Below are 18,216 nucleotides of genomic sequence, written 5' to 3'. Positions count from 1 at the left end.
AAATAAAAAAAATAAAGTGAGCCTAAGACATGGGACCTTTGTATGTATGAGATGGCCTGAGGTTTTGTGAAAAAAAATCTAACCTTTAAATACCACAGGGTAGCTGGCATTGTGTCAGAACCATGTTTCTTTGCCTGTTAACTTCATTTAACTATTTAATAAAACAAACAAAACAGAGTGAAGTTACTATTTAATAAACAGAGTGAAGTTACTATTTAATAAAGTTACTATTTAATCAAACAAAAAAAACCCAGAGTGAAGTTACTACCCCTCCTTGTAAAGGTTGACTTAAGCCATCTGTAGAAGTCTCTAGAAGTAAAATAGAAGTCACCTGCTCAAGAGGTGAATGACAAGTGAGTGGCCACATGAGTGAGAAAAGTTTTCTGGACATTCAAGTTCAGTAAAGTAACAAGGATAAAACCAGCAGGGGCCACAAACTTGGCTTGGCTTGATTTTTCAGTGGTAAGCTGCTTGCTGTCATAGTCACTTATTTGCCTTCTAGTGTAGAGCTTATTTTACATAGGAGAGAATAGGTAGACCGGTCACCAGTGTGAGTATGTAATCACATTCTGGAGTATCCCTAACATGTAGTTCTTGTGAGTTAATCCTGGAAAGCTAAAAAATTCCAGGTGAATTAAACATAGTTTCTGATTCTACAAAGGAAAGGAACAGATTCTGAATGGTGATGTCATTTTCTGAGAAGTTGCCTGAATAGCTCTTAGGCTTCTCCCAAATCCTTCCTTTCTTCTTTCCAACTGTGGCAGATGCAGGTTACTGGAGCCAAAGCTGGAGGATTGAGAAGATACTCTTAAATTAGTTGCTATATACCTCCTTAAGTTTGCACCAGGACAAACTGTTGAGAGAGCTATCTTGAAATATAGATTCCCAAAGTCCAGACATTTTGGAGAAGCTGCCCAAATTTCATTATTTTCTGTACATAACTCTTATTAATCCAATATATACACTGTTTTATGTTGGGTACATGACATGTAGTATTTGTTTTCCCCTATAATGAAAGAGCCTCTGCTATCCCTACATACATGGCAAAGGCTAAAAAAAGTTTCTCTTTTCTCATCAGTCAGAGAGGTAGATCCTGCAGGAGGACCGGCAGAAAGTGAGACTCCTATGGGAATTTCCAAATAATCCAAATTTGAGATGTTGATTGCCTGTAGTAAAATAATGACAAGGAATATAGAAGGGAAAGAATAATGTTTAATGTGTTGTGCACTGGAATTATAGAAGTTAGGTAAAACAGATTATACAGTAATAAATTCTATGAAAAAAGTAAAACAGGTTGAGGCAACAAGGGGGAGGGTAGGAGTTGGGATAGTATGTTAGTTTTCTAAGGCTGCTTTAAAATATTACAAACTGGCTAGCTTAAAACAACAGAAATTAACCGTTTTCACATTTCTGGAGGCCGATACTCCAAAAATCAAGGTGTGGGCAGAGCTGTGTTCCTCTGAACACTCTGAAGAAGAATCCTTTCTTGGCTCTTCCCAGCCTCTGGTGGCTCCTGACCAGACTTTCCTCATTTTTGTGGTAATGTAAGATCAGTCTTTGCTTGTCTTCACCAGACTGACCTTCTCTGTGTCTTTCTTTTGGTTAAGACAACAGGCACTGTATTTAGGACCCCCGTTATTCCAGCCTCATGGCATTTTAACTTATCTAATTATGTCTACAAAGACATCACTTCCAAATAAGGCCACATTCAGAGGTTTCAGGATGCCAGGCATTTTCGCAGAACACTATTTAACCAGTCTACCTGAAAAATCTGGACCAGATTATTCAAGAGGCCATGGCAAAGGAATTTCATGAATGTAAGAAACAGAAAAAGACTTGTAGAGAAAAATGAGTATCAGGTTTTCTTTGATGGACAATCTGTCCATTCACTTTTTCAATAAATTATGTTGTATGGAAGAGTACTGTCCCAAAAAGGAATTGAAATCAAAGGAGCTTCAACAAAGTAGCTTACATGTTGGTAACTGGTAACGATAACTAAGTCTCTGTAAGTTAATGACAACTAAAGACCAATACATAGTAGAATGTGAAAAGCAACCAGGAGGAAGAAAGTTCACGAGTCTCTGATCACATAAATCCAATCCAAAGGCGAGGTGTTACAAAGCAGCAAACAATGTGGGGCTAAAACTCAACTGCCCCCTCTGAGGTTCGAACTCAGGACCTTCAGATTATGAGACTGACGCGCTGCCTACTGCGCTAAGGAGGCAGACAACAAGGTAGGGTGCATTGGGTTTTTTAGCACTAAATGTTACTTTGCCTAAGTTTCGGTTTTACTATTCCAGTTACCTTCATTTAAAATGTCCTAAACGACGTACTTTTTGAAATATCCTAAAGACTCAATCGCTTTCCAAACGAATCAGCTAGAAAAAGTAGCTATTGATCTTACTGCTTTTGACTTTGCCGCATTCTAAACAGATGACGCCCACTTCTCGCATCAGGTAGAAAGTATATTTCCTGTTCCGAAACTTGAACAAGAAACTTTTATCTAAATCGGTGCCCATCCATTTTTGTATCCATGGACGAGGAAATCCGCCGGTGTCCTCCCTTAAGCTCCCTTTTCTGATTTTTCCCAGTGGGAAACATTCGTGTTTGTTGCTATCTTAAACCACAAAAACCATTTCTTTCACTCTCAGTTACCACTTTATCTCCTTTGTTTTCTCACAAGTAAAACTTAGAAGTCAACGCCTACTAACTCCCATTGGCTTTTCAACCCAGTACAGTCTTCCCGGATCACTCCGCCGTGCCTAGGGAGCTAATGTGGGACATCAGTTTAAAGGGTGAGGTGCTCTCGCCATAAGCTCTTGGTAGTCCGCTAGGGTGTGAGAGCTGTGTGAGGGCTGTAGTAACAGCAGCAGGAAGAGGGGAAGGCCGTGGTTTCCCCACTCTCTTGGTTTGCCAGGGGACATTTCAACACCATGAATTGGGCTCTCGCCTGCAGAACTGATTGCATCAGATGACCTCGCTCTGTACAACGTCTCAAGTCCAGACAACAAGAACAAAAAGTCTCCCCGAGTTCTTACGTACTGTAATTTGGAAAATGGTTTTGATTCTTTTTTTTTTTTCCTTTTTCTTTTATTATTCATATGTGCATACCAGGCTTGGTTCATTTCTCCCCCCTGCCCCCACCCCCTCCCTTACCACCCACTCCGCCCCTCCCCCTCCCCCCCTCAATACCCAGCAGAAACTATTTTGCCCTTATTTCTAATTTTGTTGTAGAGAGAGTATAAGCAATAATAGGAAGGAACAAGGGGTTTTGCTGGTTGAGATAAGGATAGCTATACAGGGCATTGACTCACATTGATTTCCTGTGCATGTGTGTTACCTTCTAGGTTAATTCTTCTTGAACTAACCTTTTCTCTAGTACCTGTTCCCCTTTTCCTATTGGCCTCAGTTGCTTTTAAGGTACCTGCTTTTCTTTCTCTGCGTTGAGGGCAACAAATGCTAGCTAATTTTTAAGGTGTCTTACCTACCCTCACCCCTTCCTTGTGTGCTCTCGCTTTTATCATGAGCTCATAGTCCAATCCCCTTGTTGTGTTTACCCTTGATCTAATGTCCACATGTGAGGGAGAACATACACTCTTTGGTCTTTTGGGCCAGGCTAACCTCACTCAGAATGATGTTCTCCAGTTCCATCCATTTACCAGCGAATGATAACATTTCGTTCCTCTTCATGGCTACATAAAATTCCATTGTGTATAGATACCACATTTTCTTAATCCATTCGTCAGTGCTGGGGCATCTTGGCTGTTTCCATAACTTGGCTATTGTGAATAGTGCCGCAATAAACATGGGTGTGCAGGTGCCTCTGGAGTATCAGTCTTTTGGGTATATCCCCAAGAGTGGTATTACTGGATCAAATGGTAGATCGATGTCTAGCTTTTTAAGTAGCCTCCAATTTTTTTTCCAGAGTGGTTGTACTAGTCTACATTCCCACCAAGAGTGTAAGAGGGTTCCTTTTTCCCCGCATCCTCGCCAACACCTGTTGTTAGTGGTGTTGCTGATGATGGTTATTCTAACAGGGGTGAGGTGGAATCTTAGCGTGGTTTTAATTTGCATTTCCTTTATTGCTAGAGATGGTGAGCATTTTTTCATGTGTTTTCTGGCCATTTGAATTTCTTCTTTTGAGAAAGTTCTGTTTAGTTCACTTGCCCATTTATTGGTTCATTAGTTTTGGGAGAATTTAGTTTTTTAAGTTCCCTATATATTCTGGTTATCAGTCCTTTGTCTGATGTATAGTTGGCAAATATTTTCTTCCACTCTGTGGGTGTTCTCTTCAGTTTAGAGACCATTTCTTTTGATGAACAGAAGCTTTTCAGCTTTATGAGGTCCCATTTATCTATGCTATCTCTTAGTTGCTGTGCTGCTGGGGTTTCATTGAGAAAGTTCTTACCTATACCTAGTAACTCCAGAGTATTTCCTACTCTTTCCTGTATCAACTTAAGAGTTTGAGGTCTGATATTAAGATCCTTGATCCATTTTGAGTTAATCTTGGTATAGGGTGATATACATGGATCTAGTTTCAGTTTTTTGCAGACTGCTAATCAGTTTTCCCAGCAGTTTTTGTTGAAGAGGCTGCTATCTCTCCATCGTATATTTTTAGCTCCTTTGTCAAAGATAAGTTGCTTATAGTTGTGTGGCTTCATATCTGGATCCTCTATTCTGTTCCACTGGTCTTCATGTCTGTTTTTGTGCCAGTACCATGCTGTTTTTATTGTTATTGCTTTGTAATATAGTTTGAAGTCAGGTATTGTGATACTTCCTGCATTGTTCTTTTGATTGAGTATTGCCTTGGCTATTCGTGGCCTCTTGTGTTTCCATATAAATTTAACAGTTGATTTTTCAATCTCTTTAATGAATGTCATTGAAATTTTGATGGGAATTGCATTAAACATGTAGATTACTTTTGGGAGTATAGACATTTTTACTATGTTGATTCTACCAATCCATGAGCATGGGAGATCTCTCCACTTTCTATAGTTTTCCTCAGTCTCTTTCTTCAGAAGTGTATAGTTTTCCTTGTAGAGGTCGTTCACATCTTTTGTTAGGTTTACACCTAGGTATTTGATTTTGTTTGAGGCTATTGTAAATGGAATTGTTTTCATACATTCTTTTTCCGTTTGCTCATTGTTAGTGTATAGAAATGCTAATGATTTTTCTATGTTGATTTTATATCCTGCTACCTTGCTATAGCTATTGATGATGTCTAGAAGCTTCTGAGTAGAGTTTTTTGGGTCTTTAAGGTATAGGATCATGTCATCTGCAAATAGAGATATTTTGACAGTTTCTTTACCTATTTGTATTCCTTTTATTCCTTCTTCTTGCCTAATTGCTCTGGCTAGGAATTCCAATACTATGTTGAATAGGAGTAGAGATAGTGGGCATCCTTGTCTGGTTCCTGATTTTAGAGGGAATGGTTTCAGTTTTTCTCCGTTGAGTATAATGCTGGCTGTAGGTTTGTCATATATAGCTTTTATAATGTTGAGGTACTCTCCTTCTATTCCTAGTTTTCTTAGAGCTTTTATCATGAAATGATGTTGGATCTTATCAAAGGCTTTTTCTGCATCCATTGAGATGATCAAGTGGTTTTTGTTTTTGCTTCTGTTAATGTGGTTTATTACGTTTATTGATTTTCGTATGTTGAACCATCCCTGCATCCCTGGGATGAAGCCTACTTGGTCGTGGTGAATAATCTTTTTGATGTGTTGCTGAATTCGGTTTGCTATTATTTTGTTGAGGATTTTTGCATCAATGTTCATTAAGGAGATTGGCCTATAGTTCTCCTTTTTGAAGGTGTCTTTGCCTGGTTTTGGGATAAGTGTAATACTGGCTTCATAAAATGTGTTTGGCAGTTTTCCTTCCCTTTCTATTTCGTGGAACAGTTTAAGGAGGGTTGGTATCAGTTCTTCTTTAAAGGTCTGATAGAATTCAGCAGTGAATCCATCAGGTCCTGGACTTTTCTTTTTGGGGAGACTCTTGATTGCTGCTTCCGTTTCATTTTGTGTTATAGATCTATTCAGGTGATTAATATCCTCTTGGTTCAGGTTTGGATGATCATATGTATCTAGAAATCTGTCCATTTCTTTAAGATTTTCAAATTTATTTGAATATAGGTTCTCAAAGTAGTCTCTGATGATTTCCTGGACTTCCATGGTGTTTGTTGTTATATCCCCTTTTGCATTCCTAATTCTACTAATTTGGGTTTTTTCTCTCCTCATTTTAGTCAGGTTTGGCGGGGGTCTATCGATCTTGTTTATTTTTTCAAAGAACCAACTTTTTGTTTGATTAATTCTTTGTATGGTTTTTTTGGTTTCTATTTCATTGATTTCAGCTCTTATTTTTATTATTTCTCTCCTTCTATTTGTTTTGGGATTTGCTTGTTCTTGTTTTTCTAGGAGTTTGAGATGTATCATTAGGTCATTGATTTGGGGTCTTTCAATCTTTTTAATATATGCACTCATGGCTATAAACTTTCCTCTCAAGACTGCCTTAGCTGTGTCCCATAGGTTCCGGTAGGTTGTGTTTTCATTTTCATTGACTTCCAGGAACTTTTTAATTTCCTCTTTTATTTAATCGATGATCCATTCTTCATTAAGTGATGAGTTATTTAGTTTCCAGCTGTTTGCATGTTTTTTTGTCTTTACTTTTGTTGTTGAGTTCTACTTTTACTGCATTGTGGTCAGATAGTATGCACGGTATAATTTCTATTTTCTTATATTTGCTGAGGCTTGCTTTGTTCCCTAGGATATGATCTATTTTGGAGAAGGTTCCATGGGCTGCTGAGAAGAATGTATATTGTGTAGAGGTTGGATGAAATGTTCTGTAGACATCTACTAGGTCCATTTGATCTATTGCATATTTTAGATCTTGGATTTCTTTATTGATTTTTTGTTTGGATGACCTATCTATTGATGATAATGGGGTGTTAAAGTCTCCCACAACCACTGTTTTGGCGTTTATATATGCTTTTAGGTCTTTCAGGGTATGTTTGATGAAATTGGGTGCTTTGACATTGGGTGCATACAGATTGATGATTATTATTTCCTTTTGGTCTATTTCCCCTTTTATTAGTATGGAATGTCCTTCTTTATCTCGTTTGATCAATGTAGGTTTGAAGTCTACTTTGTCAGAGATAAGTATTGCTACTCCTGCCTATTTTTGGGGGCCATTGGCTTGGTAAATCTTCTTCCAGCCTTTCATCCTAAGCATATGCTTATTTCTGTCAGTGAGATGAGTCTCCTGTAAGCAACAAATTGTTGGATCTTCTTTTTTAATACATTTTGTCAAACGGTGTCTTTTGATGGGTGAATTAAGTCCATTAACATTAAGTGTTAGTACTGATAGGTATGTGGTGATTCCTGTCATTTAGTTGTCTTAGTTGTTTGAAGGTTTGATTGTGTGTACCTAACTTGATGTTACTCTCTACTGTCTTGCTTTTTCTTTTCCTGTGGTTTGGTGCTGCCTGCCTTTTCATGGTTAAGTTGGGTGTCACTTTCTGTGTGCAGTATCCCTTGCAGAATCTTTTGTAATGGTGGCTTTGTGGTCACATATTGTTGTAGTTTCTGCTTATCATGGAAGACTTTTATTGCTCCATCTATTTTGAATGATAGCTTTGCTGGGTAGAGTATCCTGGGGTTGAAGTTATTTCCATTCAGTGCCCAGAAGATCTCACCCCACGCTGTGATTTTGATGGGTTTACCTTTGTATGTTACTTGTTTTTTCTCTCTTACATCCTTCAATATTCTTTCCTTAGTTTCTGAACTTGTTGTTTTAATGATGATATGTCATGGAGTAGTTCTATTTTGATCTGGTCTGTTTGGTGTCCTGGAGGCCTCTTGCATCTGTATGGGAATATCTTTCTCTAGATCTGGGAAATTTTCTGTTATTATTTTGTTGAATATATTACGCATTCCCTTCGCTTGCACCTCTTTTCCTTCTTTGATGCCCATGATTCTCAAGTTTGGTCTTTTGATGGAGTCAGTGAGTTCTTGCATTTTCTTTTCACAGGTCTTGAGTTGTTTAATTAATAGTTCTTTGGTTTTTCCTTTAATTACCATTTCATCTTCAAATTCTGAGATTCTGTCTTCTGTTTGTTCTATTCTGCTGGATTCGCCTTCCGTTTTGTTTTGCAGCTCTGTTTCGTTCTTTTTTCTGAGGTTTTCCATATCCTGGCAGTTTTCCTCTTTAATGTTGTCTATTTTTGTCCTGAGTTCATTTATCCGTTTATTCATTGTGTTCTCTCTTTCACTTTGGTGTTTATACAGTGCTTCTATGGTTTCCTTTATTTCTTCTTTTGCTTTTTCAAATTCTCTATTTTTGTTGTCTTGGAATTTCTTGAGTGTCTCCTGTACATTTTGGTTGACCCTATCCAGTATCATCTCTATAAAATTCTCATTGAATACTTGTAGTATGTCTTCTTTTAAATTATTCTTGTGGGCTTCATTGGGTCCTTTGGCATAGTTTATCTTCATTTTGTTGGAGTCTGGATCTGAGTTTCTGTTCTCTTCATTCCCCTCTGGTTCCTGTACTAATTTTTTGCTGTGGGGAAACTGGTTTCCCTGTTTTTTCTGTCTTCCCGTCATTGTCGTTGGTGTTGTTACTGTCCCTGTACTGTGTGAAATTAAGTATTTTCTCAATGAAACCACAGAATGCATAAACCAAATGTTTGTTGATACCTTGGTCAAATTCAACTTAGACCTTGCTCATCCATCTGCAGACAGTGCAAATGTAAATTTTGACAAATTCCACTTAGAACATAAATTTCTTACCAAAGAAAATGAAAATGAAATGCTAAATGTCCTTGTGCATAATACCGTTACGAATCGTGATTTGCTTTCCTAGGATCGTGAACCTTTCTGGGTTTACTAAGGTTTATGGTCATTTTTTAGATTCCTTCAAAGCGTGTGCAAACAATGAGTTGTTGACTTTCTGGAGGTGGAAGGAAATGTCCTGCTCACACATGGCTATCATTGCTGCTGGCTATCACAAGGATGTTACGATGCCAGCCTGCTGTAAAATCATATTTTCAGGTTATGAGACAAGAGAAATGTCCTTTTCTAATTTGGAAATACTCTGAGAGTTAAAATAGTGAAAAGGCTACAGGAATTTTTACTTTCATAGGTTTCATGTTGTCAAAGAAGAAAATTTCAACAAATTTATTTCAACTATCAAATTGGCTTTTATCTAAGTTATGAATTAGACAGTATGACATCTATGAAACAGAAACTATCTCATAGGACAGAAAGAAATATGTAATTGTTTTGCTTATGTGGTTTTATATTTCTTTACATTGTCACTGCATTTTTGCATTTACATTCTTTTTTGTTTTTACCATAGTCACCCTGTGACTCATTCCTTGTATTTATGTATTTTTTACATTAATGTATCAAGATTTCAAATAATTGAAAGCTTGGGTGGGAGAGAGAGACACACAGAAAGAGAGCGAGAGAGAGAGAGAGAGAGAGAGAGAGAGAGAGAGAGAGAGAGAGAGAAAAGAAAGACATTTTGCAAGGTCCCCAGGCAATTTCAGGTATACATTGAAGTTAGTAAAACACACTGAATACAGCCCTTCACCTTTTCCCATACTAAATTTATTGCTATTTTTTTTAGCCACAGTTTTGGCAAAGATACGGAGGACAGCATTCATTTATTCACTTTGTGCCAGTGAATTCTGAGTCTCTTCAGCTGGGTTTTATCAGCCACTCCTGGCAGCTGGAGTGGCAGTGGGCGGGGCCCAGCCGGTGACCTCAGACTTCAGCACCGCTGTGGCGCCACAGTCCTTCGCCGGGCGCTGTGGCGCGCGCCTGTAATCCCAGCTTCCTGGGAGGCTGAGATCGGCGGATCGTGGGTGTTCGGGGGTTCGGGACTACGGCGTTGTGTGGAGCGGGCGTCCGCACCGGGCCTGGCACCAACATGGGGTTCCCGGGGGAGCCCGGGGGTACCAGGTTGTCTAAGGAGGGGGGGACCGGGCCCAGGCCGGACACGGAGCAGGTCAAACTCCCCGTGTTGGGCGGCGGTGGGACCGCGCCTGCGAGCAATCCCTGCAGTTTCGCCCGGACATCCTACGAGACCCGGTCTCTTTTCTTTCATCCTTTTTCTTTAATTTTCTTTCCCAGGATTTTCTTTTTTTAATCCCCAGCATTATTTTTGCATACTGAGGACAAAGTGACTTAAGGGATGAGCATGTGTTATACCATCTTGAGGCTTGCCCTTCAGGTTTTGCACGCAGGGAAAGGTGATGCACTCAGCCTGAAGTTGCTCTTTGAGGCTTTTTATCTTGGGGATTCCTCCACGTCGTCCTCTTTCTTTCCCCTACACTAGCAAAACAACAGGCTGTATTGCACTGTAGAAATACAACTGTGTATGAATTGCATTGCTTGACAATTTTATAATCCAAGGCAGACTTGTGACAAGTCTGAATTTATCAGCTTATTCATGGACTAATCGCTCGAAAATCTGCACACAAATTTCTGACTAGGTTAAAGAGAGATTTCACCAAAGTTATGTTTATAAAGGGGAATGAGGGAGGGGGTGAATCCAACTATGATATATTGTAAGAACTTTTGTGAATGTCACTTTGTACCCCAGTATAACAATAATGAAAATAAAACCCCGAAGGTCTATCTATCTATCTATCTATATGTATGTATGTTTGTATCATAAATAAGCACACAAAAAAGCTTTCAACATCTTTAGCATTAGGGAAATGCAAGTCACAACCACACTGAAATACCTTACACCTATCAGAGTGGCTGGAGTAAAAACAGAGGCAACATCAAATGCAGACAGAGGCTGTATATGTTTTTGGTGGGGATGTGCAACAATGTAGCCGTTCTGGAAAACAGCGGGCAGTTTCTTAAATAATCAAAAACCTAATTACCACATCACCAATAGCTGCATTTCTCAGCATTTGTTCTGGAGAAATGAACATTTATGTTGGCACAAAACCCTGTTCACAAATGTTTATGGCAGCTTTATTTGTGACAGTCAAAAACTGAAAATGACCCAAATGCTTTGCAATTAGGGAATGTTCAAATTGTGACAAATTCATACTGCAGAATGCTACTAAGCAATTTATATAACATTCTTGAAATGACAAAATTATAGAAATGAAAAAACCGGAGGTTTAGGCTGTGACAGGAGGGAAGTACGTGTGTTTATTAAAGGGTGGGCATGAAGAATCCTTGTGGTGATGCAAATGTTTTGTATCTTGCTTTATCAATGTCGATATCCTGATTTCGATATTGTATGATAGTTTTGCAAGATTTTTGTCATTGGGAACAATTAGGTAAAAGGAACATGAGATGCCCTCCTGTTATTCTTATAACTGCCTGTGGATCTACAATTATTTAAAAATAAAAATAATTTAAAAAATGAAAATGGGAGCCATGAAAAGCAACCATTTTAAAAGTTGTGACTAGGGAGAGGATGAAGTACAACCACCAGAGAACACAGAGAAAAATGGGGAGAGTTGAGTCTAAGTCCAGAGGAGGATTTCTCCAGTAAGCAACGATTGTCAGTGGGTTTATTTCTTGTGCAAAATTAAGTGTAGGGCTAGAAAGAACCAAGACACCTGAAAGTTGGAAAGTTGAGGTTATGATTTCTTGAAATTGGAATTGTTCAGCTGAAGAGCAATTGATAGGCAAGAAGTGGAGACAAGCATTGTTCTTAAGAGTTTGGTGGTAATAGAAGGAAAGTCTGGGGATGTGCACAGACATCAAGACAGGAAGCCTGTGTTCCCCTTCTACTGTCCAAAGATGGAGATTTAGGCATTCTGTAATCTGAAGAGAGGCGATAAGGAAGAGAGAGATCAAATGTAACTGCCGATCCTCACATTAAACTTCATCTATTTGGACTGGTGATTCAAATGTGCAAGCAGGCAGAGAATAAGATTAAAGGGAGACAAGGGGACTCCAGAAATAGAAATAAAAATCCTTTGGGGCTTCTTAACTTTGGCGTGCAGCTGTTGGGATAACTCAATGGGAATAAAGAGGTTTAGGATAAGTTAGAATAGAGCTCCAACCAAGAAAGAAGAAAGCTAAATATTTCACAGACAGACAAGTGGTTTTCCTTCAGTGCATTTGTTACTTCCTCTTTTATTTGGTGAGATGTTAAGTTCAACATTTAATTATCATAAGCTTAACAAAACAAAAGCAGAGGGCAGATAGGGGAGCATAGCTCTCTGATGCATGATGTATAATTCCTTTCCTTAATATTGGAGAAAACTGGGCCTCCAGTGTGCACCAGCGGGTCACAACTTCTCAGACTCCAGTAGACAGTGACTGACGAGACAAAACAGTCAAGAAACAATCCTGTGTCCTGGTGCTGTTAGTTCTAGCGTTTTAAAAAAAATTGTTTTATCTAATTGTATTCATTAATGAATACATTGTTTTGCGGAAAAAACAAGTTAAGGAAAAACAGAAACCCACCTGCCGAAACCCGGGATCGAACCAGGGACCTTTAGATCTTCAGTCTAACGCTCTCCCAACTGAGCTATTTCGGCTCCGCCCACGGCACTCTAAAATAAAGTGTGATGACTTTATTACTTAGGTCTTCAGTTACTATTTTATGACGAGAAAGGCAAGAAAACAATTTCAAACTACGGTCATGAAACTGTCATAGTGATTTAGGTAAGTGTTACAATTTGTTCCGGATTCAATCCACGTATTCAAACGGACGAGGCCTTACCATCCCGCTTCGTGACCTTCTGAATAACTGCTTCGCGTTACCACAGCTTAGTGTCGCCCAGATTTTCTGGTTGTGCGGCACTTGAGGTCGGTGCATTGGAGTTTGAGCTTGAGCTAACTTCTTCGCAAACCGTGCGCGTAAGTGTGCACCACTGGGCTCCTAGGTATTTTGCAGAAACTTTTCATCACCTTCCTTGGTGGTCTAGTGGTTAGGATTCGGCGCTCTCACCGCCGCGGCCCGGGTTCGATTCCCGGTCAGGGAATATGGTTTTTTTTTTTTCACCCCTCTGGGCACAGGGAAATTTTAGCGAGTAAACATGCCCACAGGAGGTTTTTCTATTTGGAAACTCTATACCTGTTTTGGTATTTCAAGTGCAAAATTTCAAGCGATGCTAAATGATATTTAAAATTCACGTAATGAGTATTTGATCGGGTGTAGACTGAGTGCCTACCTTTGTCGTAAGCCCTTTAAACTTTTATTATTTTATTTTTTCTTAACTCTCCTTCATTTGCAGGATTCAGTGTGAGGAAAATTCCGGAGACATTTTCTAAATTAGTTGAGATTAGCTAAAACGTTCAAGAGACCGTTATGAAGACGAGAGAGAAGTGGGGAATCGTTTCTGCTCCGGATGGGATGGCATTATGTGTGTTCCACATGTCTGGTAATTGCTTAACAAGTTCTCCTTGCAAGTAGCCAAGCGCTTCCCAAGAGATTTCTCAAGGGAATTGATTTTAAAATCAGCTCTGTTTCTAAAGAGAGGCACCATCAGTTCTCCGCTCAGCCCGCGGGAATCTGAGTCTCATGCCCAGCCCACTCAACAAGGCAAATCACTTGGACTGCAGCTGTGCGGCCCCTTTAACTGCAATAGACCAGCGAGACGGCCGTCCTCCTGGCTTCCTAGAGAGCGCCACTCGGTGGGGCGTTGGCTAGAGGGGCCCAGGGCGAGTCTCGCGGGACTGGGAAGAGGGACTTGTGCATTCCACTTCCGCTCTCGGGCTCCTTTCCTCCTGCCGATAGTGTTCTCTAAGGAGCACACCTGAAGTTTTTATGTCTCGGAATCTGAGGATCATACATCCGGAAACGCAGCCGCAGCTCCCAGTCCCTCTCCCGTTGTTCTGGGAGAACCCCTCCCCCCCTCTCCTGTATCCTCTGGTCATCCGTGGCTCCTTTAGGAATCTTGGTCTCCCCTGTGGGAGCCGAGAGGTGTTGCAGGTAGAGTCCGGTTGCGGGTCCAGTCCCACCCCATGCCACACTACACCCCAAAATGTTATCTTTTATTAGAAGCCTACCCAGTCTTATCTCGTTCCAACCCCTTACCCTCACCTCATTTCTCAGTGCATTCCTAAATCCTCCAAGCAGGCTTTTCCACATTCACACTAAGTTGGTTTCCAGAGTCAGCATTCACTTATAAACACGTAATCAATATTTGGCTTTCCTGCTCGTTCTGAGGCACCCGTGGCCCTCTTGACTGAAGTAGAACCAGGGAGAAAGGCAGTCCTGCAGCTGTCAGTGTTTCTCCTGAATACTAGATGCCCAGGCACGTGGTAGACCCCCAGTCAATGGTTGTTGAGTGAGTCATTGGATCACTGATTGCCACTTGTTTATGTCAGCACTTTCTCTCAAATTATGTCTTTACTTTTCTACCTGTTATTCTCTTCTAGTTTGTCATGCAAAAATGTAAACACCAGAGAAGATGTGTCTCTGGATGGATGCCTTTGTTGTACCAAGATGAAGCTGATAAAGCATTAAGCCAGTTAACACTTAGGACAGTAGTCTTGCTCTGTGTCCCTGACGTCATAGTTGTCACAAAATGGTCAGTCTCCCTGAAGCTCTGGCCACTTCCCTTAGATATCTAGAACTGGTAAGAGCAGGGAGTCCTGATAGTGGAGAAGAGTATTGCTGATGGAGAGAGAGAGAGAGAGAGAGAGAGAGAGAGAGAGGGAGGGAGAGAGGCTCCTGGCAGGGGAAAGTGAGGCTTTCCTTAGGAGGACGAATAGGGGATATAGGGGATAATTATGTTGCTTCTTTCTTGGGACTCCTTTGACTTGTCATTATCCTAAATTTCAACAGGAAATAACATCTGATAATTGCTAACAGTAATGCAACTAGGGATGATGAGATACTACTGAATTAGCCAATTTTTGACTTTTTTTTTTTTAGAAGGCCATGTGAAGACAAAGCACAGAGATACTTGTAAATGCTGAATTTGAAGACTGGAGAGGTAGCCATAAAGCCAAGGTTTGCCAGCAACTACCAGAAGTGGGAAGAGGCGAGGATCAGATTTTCTCCTAGAGTCTCCAGAGCTGGAGCTTGGCCTTGATGCATCTTGATTTTGGCCAGCAATATTGATCACATTTATGGCCTTCAGAGTTGTGAGAGAATACATTTCTGCTTTTCTCACACAGTTTGTGGTACTTTCTTACAGTAGTTTCAGGAAACAAATACCTAGGCACTGCAATAAATTCCATATGAGCAATCCACGTATAGGAATTTGTAAGACAGTGTAGTTTTCATTACAGTCTTTGATAAAAAACCCTTATCAGCATTGAGTTTCTTGGAAATGAATGGCAACACAGAAACTCTAGTGCCAGTTAACTTACTGTGATTCTATTTCTGTCATGATTTGCATAATTTAAAAAAAAATTTTAGGCGCTTCTTGACTGAGTGATTTAATCTCCCTTGAATGAATCAAAACTCTGGGTGAAGAGCGACTCACATTCATCTGCATTAAGAAGAGGAGTACGGGGCGACTTTATCAATATATTGCTTTATGTTACAACAGTAACTATACTTTTAAATCATCCGAATCTTGTTTCAAAATGAACCGCCTTAGGCCTTTTGCTCTGGGGAGATTGCCGAATTTACCTTGATAAATGGTAAGGACTGCGCTCTCGGTCCCTATCGCAGAATTCCCCTTTTTTTCATAGCCTCTCTTGGACTGAAGCCACTAAGGCGTCTGGGTTCCCGCCAGGCGTCATTTACACTGTGAGCAAGCAACCTGGGGCTCTCAGTCTGTGTGGCTGCTTCCTCCTGTGTTGGTGACAAAAGGGGCGGGAGTCTCGGATTTTAGTGCTTTCCTCCTGCGCTTCTCCTACTTGGGTAGAAGCAAAGTGTCGGCGGTCAGGCTGGGCGGTCGCTGTACGGCCAGCCAGGCAGAAGTTCTCTGCTGGTGTGTGGAGCCCTAAAAAGAAGTTCTAGGGAGAAAAACCCAGGTGAGGGTGCAAAGGGATTATATTTGCTCATCGTAGGAGATAAAAAACAGGCATGGTAGCGTGGCCGAGCGGTCTAAGGCGCTGGATTAAGGCTCCAGTCTCTTCGGGGGCGTGGGTTCGAATCCCACCGCTGCCATAGTTTTCTCCTCCGTCACAAGGGCCTCTAAGAATTCTTCCCCTTCTTTGACCCTTCTAGGGACAAAAGCCAAACATATCTCAGGCACCATGGACACAGCGCTAAGTAACACAGTTAAAGAGCTTTTATGGACTTAATGCTTCTTAATAAACTCCATAAATTCCATTTGCGTCCAACCGAATCAGCGGCTACTTTTCCTCCACCCACTCGGTAGAATTCTCATTTCATGTTATTGGAAGGGACGACTCTAGAGAAAAGCACCTGTGCCTTGCCTTTTTGGGTAACTGACACATCCACCAGCGCCGGGCGCCTTTGTTCCCCTGCACGTTTCGCGGCAGTCCACACCCCACGTGAGTATCTTCCTGCATTTATCGCCTCTACTGCTCATTTTCTAGGCCTTAACCTTGGAAGCTGTTTCCTCCTGAAAGTCTGCTATGATCTCTTCTCCCTTCTCCCAGTTCTACAGTTACAATTAGGGAGGATGTGGAAGGGAATAGCACGCAGCGGCCCTGCCCCATGGAATTTGAGTTTTTAGCAGGGCTCTCAAGGATTATTGTCCAAATATGGTACAATCTCTACTTAAAAAAAAAAAAGCTACATGTAGGCTTTGAATGATCTTCCATACTTAAGAGAACGAAGAAGTTAGAGGATAATATGGATCATATAATAAATGGAAGGTCAGGCACTCAGTGGTTACCGTTTAGAGATAATTTTCTATGAATCTCTTAATTTCAGAGTATATGTGAATGGGTCTCTACTTTGTTTTCACGGACCAACAACCAATTTTCAAATTGTCCATGGACACCAACTGGGTGTTGGACAATTCAATTCTGACACTACTGAGAATTAGTGCAGACCCCCAGGTTAAGGACTCAGACTCCGAGACTGTCTCCTTCTTCAGATGCCAGTGACTAAGTCCCAGTCCTCTTGCACTTCTGATTGGCTATAAATGGACAGTTGCCATGACTCCCTCTTCAGGTTTGATAATTTGCTGGAACAGACTATGAAACTTGGGAACACTGTATTTACTAGTTTGTTATAAAGGAAACAATTCATGGAAGGTATGGTGATAGGTACTCAGAATTTCCATGCCTTCTCTGTTTCCCTCCCAGCACCTCAATTCTTTTACAAACCTGGGAGCTCTCTGAACTCCTCATTCAAGGATCTTTATGAAGTCTTCATCACTATATCCATGACCAATTTATTAACTAAATCTCCAGCCCCTGTACTTTCCCAGAGGTGAGTAGGGCTGAAAGTTCCATGCTTCTCATCAAGGTTTGGGATTTCTGGTAACCATCCTTAAAGATATCTAAGGGTCCACTAAGCATCACTTCATTAGAACAAAAGAGCCTTCTATTACTCAAGAAATTCCAAGGAACTTGGGAACTCTGCCAGGAATGGGGGACAAACACCAAACATGTGTTTCTTTTTATGCCAGAGTCACTAACTGCCCTTTGTTTGAACTGTCTTCCCCCACCCTCATTGGGTCAGGTCTCACTATGTAGCCCAGACCTTCCTACCTCAGGTTCTCAAGTGCTAGGATTACAGGCATGCACCAGCACTTGGCTATTTGGAACTATCTTTGAAGGGTATTTATATAAAGAACAGCATTGCAAGATAGAGATAGTGCCTCCATCTGAAGCAAAAACCAGGCAAGCTTACTAGGTTCCCTGAACTAGGGCTCCTGTAAGGATACCCGCAGTGTGTAGGCATCTATCTGTGACCATCTGAATCACACTGTGGCAGCTGGTGCTTGAATCTGCACAAAAGCTGTTAATCTGGCACCTGCTATGCTGTGAGAAATAAAATATCCTTTGTCTCTCATCCGAGTGTCTTTTGTCTTTTACTAGCAACCATGAAACAATGGTAGACTAATTTGTTATTGGCAGTACAATAAAATTTTGGCTATGAAGTAGTCTTACCAAACCCAACCTGAATTTGACGAAGCCCCCTAGGTCTAACTTCTAATTTATAGGACACATGGGTGAATGGGAACATGCTAAATACCACTAAAGGGGCAGAATAATTAAAATCGAAACAACTTAAATATTAAATAAATTGCAAGAAAAAAGAAGAGGTTGTGGAGAGACCATATATTAAAAGACTTAATATACACAGCAACTATCACAATGGATAGATCTTATTTGAATATTGATTTTTAAAAAT

At 40.6% G+C, this 18,216-nt stretch overlaps 4 non-coding genes across 4 annotated transcripts; 2 read left to right on the top strand and 2 right to left on the bottom strand.

The window, feature by feature from the left end:
- Nucleotides 1-2,151: 2,151 nt before the first annotated feature.
- Nucleotides 2,152-2,224, bottom strand: Trnam-cau (transfer RNA methionine (anticodon CAU)). Its single transcript has one exon. It is a non-coding gene; the product is annotated as a tRNA-Met (tRNA).
- A 10,220-nt stretch (nucleotides 2,225-12,444) lies between these two features.
- On the bottom strand, nucleotides 12,445-12,517 carry Trnaf-gaa (transfer RNA phenylalanine (anticodon GAA)). Its single transcript has one exon. It is a non-coding gene; the product is annotated as a tRNA-Phe (tRNA).
- Nucleotides 12,518-12,892: 375 nt separating this feature from the next.
- On the top strand, nucleotides 12,893-12,964 carry Trnae-cuc (transfer RNA glutamic acid (anticodon CUC)). The gene has a single exon. It is a non-coding gene; the product is annotated as a tRNA-Glu (tRNA).
- Nucleotides 12,965-15,968: 3,004 nt separating this feature from the next.
- Trnal-aag (transfer RNA leucine (anticodon AAG)) lies at nucleotides 15,969-16,050 on the top strand. Its single transcript has one exon. It is a non-coding gene; the product is annotated as a tRNA-Leu (tRNA).
- The last annotated feature ends 2,166 nt before the right edge of the window (nucleotides 16,051-18,216 follow it).

This window comes from Castor canadensis, chromosome 8, assembly GCF_047511655.1.
Source record: "Castor canadensis chromosome 8, mCasCan1.hap1v2, whole genome shotgun sequence".
NCBI classification, from domain to species: Eukaryota; Metazoa; Chordata; class Mammalia; order Rodentia; family Castoridae; genus Castor; species Castor canadensis.
This window is presented reverse-complemented; position numbering and strand designations above follow the sequence as displayed.